The sequence below is a fragment of the Mastigoproctus giganteus genome, chromosome 4 (genome assembly GCF_048544385.1).
Source record: "Mastigoproctus giganteus isolate SK-2022 chromosome 4, ASM4854438v1, whole genome shotgun sequence".
NCBI classification, from domain to species: domain Eukaryota; kingdom Metazoa; phylum Arthropoda; class Arachnida; order Uropygi; family Thelyphonidae; genus Mastigoproctus; species Mastigoproctus giganteus.
The window spans coordinates 121,545,455-121,552,181 of record NC_143578.1 but is presented as its reverse complement, the minus strand read 5'-3'; positions in this window follow the sequence as shown (position 1 = coordinate 121,552,181).

Sequence of the window (6,727 nt, the reverse complement as noted above, 5' to 3'; positions counted from 1 at the left end):
TCTTTCATTTAGGTCACTATATTTTGAGTTAGCAATAAAACAAACAAACAAAAAAAAAAAAAAAAAAAGACAAATATCACAATTTATAACTCAAATTCTTTTAATTTATAAAGTTTCTCATTACATATGAAAGATATTTGAATTACATGTAGTCTTCTGTAAATTAAAATAGTAATATTATCACATATCCTGTAATATATAAAAAACATGTTGATTTAAGTCATAAAATTAAAAGCGAGATTAAAGACTTATGCCCAGTAAAAGCAACAAAAATAAATAAATTAATAATAATAATAATAAAGCACTGTGTAATAGTCTTTAATACAATCCTTGATTTCATAAACTGTAAAGATGCTGTGATATATATTCCATGCTGAGGGATAAATAAGGTTTGCTTCCTTTGCAAATACAAATATCGGTATCTTTCTTACAACTTCAGCGTTAAAATTCAGATAATTTTGATACTGGAGTTGTAAGAAAGATACTGATACAGATAAAGACTCTGAAACATGCATAATTTATTAAGACTTTCTTATGGACAGTTCACTAGACTAAAGCAAGTGGCAGCTGTCATCTTCAAGAAATATCAGAACTTTTTTTTAAAACTACGATGCCAATTCTGAACCTTTTATTTTTATAAAAAAGAGACAGGTATCTTTCATATTTACAATAATCTTCAGAATTTCTCTTAAAGCCAGAAGAAGACATTTCAGTGACTTGGAGTTCATCACACAATAGAATTCCATCCATATTATGGAGTTGTATCTTATTTGTTGATTTGTTATGTTTTATGTAGTTCAGAATGGTCAGTTCATCAATTATTTATCAGTTGATATTGCTTTGATACAAATGATCTCTAATAAAAAATCATAACACAGTTTTCTCCTCTAGATTTCAGAGCATGTGTTTAACATTTCACAGTTACATGTGTTTAATATGTTTCAATTTTTTTTTTTTTTTTTTTTTGAACCAAATTTTCATGTTTTCCACTTTTTGTTTTAACATAATTTTCAAGAAAGACTGAATAAGCACTTTTTGCATATCATCTTTGTGCGTGTTGTTCCCAATCCACTCAAATTCAATAAAACATGTTTATCATAAAGTTTTTTCCACAAAGGTTTCTTTAGGAAATACTAAATCAACTTCAGAAAATATGATATTTGATACACATATCATTGTATTGAACAATTACTTTGATGGCCATTTCAATCCATACCAACTCACAATAAAATTTTTAAAATACAACAACAATTTGTCAGTATCAAGATCTTTTGGGCCTAATAGTAAATCTTTATATGTTTTACAATTGTTGCTCTTTAAAATATTTCTGTCTAGGTAACCTAAGACCTATGCCAATACATTTTCATCATAAATATCGATATCGTCACTGTACCTGGTCGATTCTAACTCTTTCACTTTGTCAACTAGACCTACTGGATCATTATCATCCTCGTGAAAGTGATCCAAGCAAACTATCAGGAGTATCGTTCAAGAGGTCAAGAAGAAGAACAGCAGCAGCATCATATCTTCACAATTAGATAATGCACTTTTTTTATTTGTATGCACAGTTTGTCTTTTTCCTGCATAACTGTTATTTTCTTCCTTAAACAATTCAGCAAAACAGGGCAGAATCCAGGCCTATTAGCAATGTTCAATATTGAATGCCTCAGGGGTTTTCTGCTTGGTAAATCCAGCTTCCTTCTCAATAATTATATACCGGTAAGTACTTGGGCTATAAAGGTAACTATAAAAACCAGAAGCCTTGTCTATGGCTGTCCACCTCCTTTTTAAACTAAATGCAGATGACCAAATTTTGGATAACAGGAATCCATTTTTTTTTTTTTTTTTTTTTATTTCCAACCAATTTTATTTCCGGATCAGAAAACTGCTAGCTTGGGGAAATACATGGACTAATAGATTAACAATAGCCGCTGCCAGAGGTGAAAGTGATTCTTGCACTGCTTCTATTGGAAAGAGCAGCAGCCTGGAAAACAAGTTCCTGGGTATTTCAGAGACTGCTGAGAGTCATTGCGGAACAAGTAAATACATGGGCTGTGTTAGGGTAGCTAAGAATAGAAACAGGTGCATGTATATTCATGTGTACACCAATGCTAGGAGTTTGGTAAATAAATTTGATGAAATTGAGTTGTTGGTCAAAACATCAAAGGCAGATATTGTTGGGAAATCAGAGACGTGGTGTCACACAGATATAAGGAATGCAGAAATGGAATTTGGAAAGTACAATGTGTACAGGAAGGATAGACAGGATAGGAAAGGAGGAGGAGGGCTTATACTATTAGTTAAGAAACACATAAAATCCAAAGAAGTACAGCCAGTCGACACGGCTGGACAGTGCAGTGTCGAGTCAGTTTAGTGTGGGAAAGCAAAATTCAGAGTAGGAATGTGTTATATGCCTAATGACTCTCATGAGTACAGTAAACAGCTGTACAGAGAAATTGAGTGGGCCAGTAAATCAGAGTGTCTTATAATGGGGGAATTTAATTTCCTGGATATTGACTGGAATTTGTGGGTTGGTCACTCACACACTTGCAAGGCTTTCTGGATTTATTGGATAATTGTTTACTACAGCAGCATGTTCAGGAGGCACTAGAGGGAGTAATACTCTTGATCTGATTATCAGTAGTGATTCTTCATCCATTAAGAATCTGCAGATAAGGGAACCACTAGGTGGCAGTGATCACAGTGTGCTGAAGTGGGATTTACTCAAAGAGGTAACTACCATCAGGGGTAAAGGGAAGGGTTTTTGCTTTTGTAAAGGTGACTATGGTGGTCTGACACAGTATTTAAATTCTATACAGTGGGATCAACTGATGATGTTACCAACAGCAAATTCAAAATGGGAAATATTCAAAGAACTAATCTTGGAAGCTACTTGGCTTTTCATACCAACTAAGAAATATTGTTCAAGGTTTAGGCCTAAATGGATGTCAGATGAACTAATGAGACATGTGGCAGAGAAGAAAAATGCATGGGATACATACAAATTAACACGTGACACAGAAGCCTATGATAGAGACAAGTTGATCTGCAACCAAGTTGCAAATTAGGTTAGGCAGGCAAAGGCAGATTACGAGAAATCTCTGGCAAAGAATGCAGAGAAAAACAAAATTCTTTCCTTATGTAAACTCTAAAAGGAAGGGGATGAATCAGATTGGTCCACTTGATATCGATTGTTCAACTGTTGATGATCCTGCTCAGGTAGCTAACAAACTAAATGAGTACTTTGCATCTATATTCACACATGGAGGGGAATGCCAGAGGTGAATTAAACTCTGGCAGTGAGCTAGATGATTTTGTAATAACTCAGAGCAAAGTGGAGGAGAAATTGTTGAAGATAAACATAAGAAAGGCACCTGGGGTGGATGGGATCTATCCAGTTATATTAAAAGAGGCAGCAAAGGAAGTAAGCAAACCCTTAGCCATAATTACGAGAGCTTCTTTGGACTCAGGGGAGGTACCTATGGACTTGAGATGTGCAAATGTGAACCTAATTCACAAAGCTGGATCAAAAGGCGATACAAATAATTACAGCCTGTTAGTTTAACTTCTGTTCCAGAAAAATTAATGGAGGCACTGGTTAAAGAAGCGCTGCAGGATCATCTAGACAAGACTTCACGTATAGCTCAGACACAGCATGGGTTTGTTTGTTAAGGGGAAGTCTTGTCTGACTAATTTGATTGGATACTATGGTGCGGTCACAAAGGAACTGGATGCAAAGAATAATTTTGATATCATATATTTGGATCTTAGAAAGGCTTTTGATACTGTTGCACATGGAAGACTGCTGCACAAATTGGAGCAATGTGGCATTGGAGGCAAATTGCTGCTATGGATAAAGGGATGGTTGAGTGGGAGAAGACAGAGGGTGGTAGTCAATGGACACTGCTCTTCATGGACTAATGTTATTAGTCCCCCAGGGTTCAGTGCTGGGTCCATTGTTTTCTGTATTTATTAATGATATTGATGGTGGTATATCAGAGTTAATGTCGAAGTTTGCAGACAATACGAAGTCAGCAGGGTTGTTAATGACTAGGATCTAGAAAAGTTGATCAGATTGGCTGAGAGGAGGCAACTGAAGTTTAACATTGACATCAGTTGAAATGTAATGTACTGCATATGGGAAGCAATAACCCCAGAGTAACGTATCAGCAGCTGAGGGATCAAGATTGAAAAATAGTGATGAGGTGCGTTTAGCAGTAACTAAAGAGCTTAAAAGCAGCTTAAAGAAAATTAGGATAAGGAGGCTTCGGAAAATTAGGGATGGAGATGCAAACAGAAAAGGAGCTGCAAGAGGTAAAGGAACGCAAGTGCACTTAACGATTTGGCGCGATTCTCTCGACTCCAAAAGAGCCAGGGTGAAAATTAATATTGTATGATGTGGAAAAAATGATCAACAAGGAAGACCTGTTAGAGAACTTATACAGCAAAAATTTACTAAATATGAACATCTCTAGGGAGGAAGTGAAGATGTAGATATTTGTCCATTTTTGTAGTATGAATAAAGCAAAAACAGGAAATAATTGGGACCTCTAGTATAAGTTCAATGACTTTCATTTAGTTACTTTATGCTACAATTGTCAGGGATTTGGTCATACAGCCAGAACATGTTATCGCACAGATTCTGTCTGCAGCCGCTGTGCAGGTATAGGACACTCTTATGCATTCTGTACTGATCAGCGAGAACAACAGATCTGTTCCAATTGTAAGGCAAAAAATCGAGCTGCAAATCATTCTGTAAGGAGTAAACAGTGTCCAGAATACTTGAACACTTAAGTTGGTCAAAGAAAGTGCACGGCAATTTGATAACGTTAATGGCAGATATTGATAATCACTTAATTCTTAATCAGTGCAATGCAAAATCGAATGGTAACCTATGTATACTACAGATTAATGCTCAGAGATAAAAATTGGCTGATAAAGTTAGACTAGTGTGCAGCAGAGAGAATATTGATATAGCCTGCATACAAGAACCATACTTAGTTAAAGGTCGGCCTACAGGATATCCACTTTCAGCACGTGTACTCTGTGCAGATGAACCAGACTTAAGAGCTGCAATTGTAGTGTTTAATAAGGACATAGTTATTACTGTTATAAATTCGTTGGTGTGCATTGGGGTAGAGTCAGATCTTGCATCATTCTATGTTGTATGTATTTTCATCATTCAGCAGACATTAATTTCTACGTCAGGTACATGGAACTGGTTCAAAATCGCTTGGGTAGTAATTCAGTAATATTTGCGATGGATTCTAACGCAAGATCAGCATCGTGGTTTGATAGAATTACAAATGATCGTGGTCGTCAACTAGATGAATTCTTGGCTTGTTGTGGATTGTTTATACAAAATCTACCAAGTTCAGATAGTACTTTCTTCACTGTTAATGGAGAATCAAATATCGACTTGACAATCTGTAACGTCAGGGCAGCTGGTATCGTGGACGATTGGCGATTAAGAGTAGACTGGGTATGCTCTGATCTGGCCATTGTATTTTCTGTAAGGGACATAACAAAATTTGCTCCGTCTCGGGAACAGTTATGATGATTTGCTGTCGAAAATGCAAAGTGGAATAGGTTTGATGAATATATTCATGTCCAACTTGGGAATCTGGGTATTTGGGCATTCGGTCAGATGTCTGGCGAGAATGCAGTGGAGTTACTTCAACACTCTCTCTTTGAGGCTTCCAGCACATTTATAAAGCAAAAGAACTGTAATAGGATTCCAGTTAAATGGTGGTCTGGTGAGTTAAGCCAACTTCAGGTTCATAAAGCACGAAAAAGGAATCCAAGAAGTAAGCGTAGCAATGGGGAGGAGGAAGTTAATGTACTTAGGGTATCAGAGGATATGGAGTGCATACGTGTGTATGATATCTAACTCAAAATTAACTGCCTGGAGAACGTTGGTTAGAACAGTGGGCAATGAGAACCCATGGGGAATTGTATATAAGCTATGTACTGGCAAGACTAAAATATATAAAGGAGATGCAGCATACTCTATTGGAGGTGTTCACCGGGAAAGTACAAGTTGGAGAGAAAGTATATCTGAGATTTTGGATCATCTGATTGGAGATACTATCTCTGAGCAAGATGATGAGGAACAGCTGTTGATGAAAAGGCTTAATCATGCTTACTCTGGTGTACATGATGGGGATCCCTTTAGCCTGATTGAACTCTGTGATGCAGTACAATGCATAAGGAACAATAAATGCCCAGGGATGGACCTCATTGAAGGAGAGGTTATTGAACGGGCTCATCGACTGATACCAGGGATCCTTCTTGAAGCATTTAATAGCTGCCTGCGTGACGGGGCCTTTCCATCACCGTGGGAGGATGCCCTATTAAAGCTGATACTGAAGGGACCATCTAGGCCAAAGAATGATCCACGATCTTATCGACCTATTGCCTCCCTCCTTGGATTAGGAAAGGTGTTTGAAAGGATGCTGGCGAGACGGATTACTGACTAAACTGAAAAAAACTTAGGCTGGTCTGGCAGACAATATGGTTTTACTCCAGGTCGTGGAACAGATGTGCTTCAGACATTGCGAAACTATATATTAGGCTCGAACAATAAGTATGTCCTTGGAATCTTTATTGACTTTGAGGGAGCTTTTGACTCCATTCAATGGAGCAGCGTTCTTATGATGATGAGACTTGCAGGCTGTTCATCTAAGATCTTTAGGGTGGTAAAGGACTACTGCATGCACCATACAGT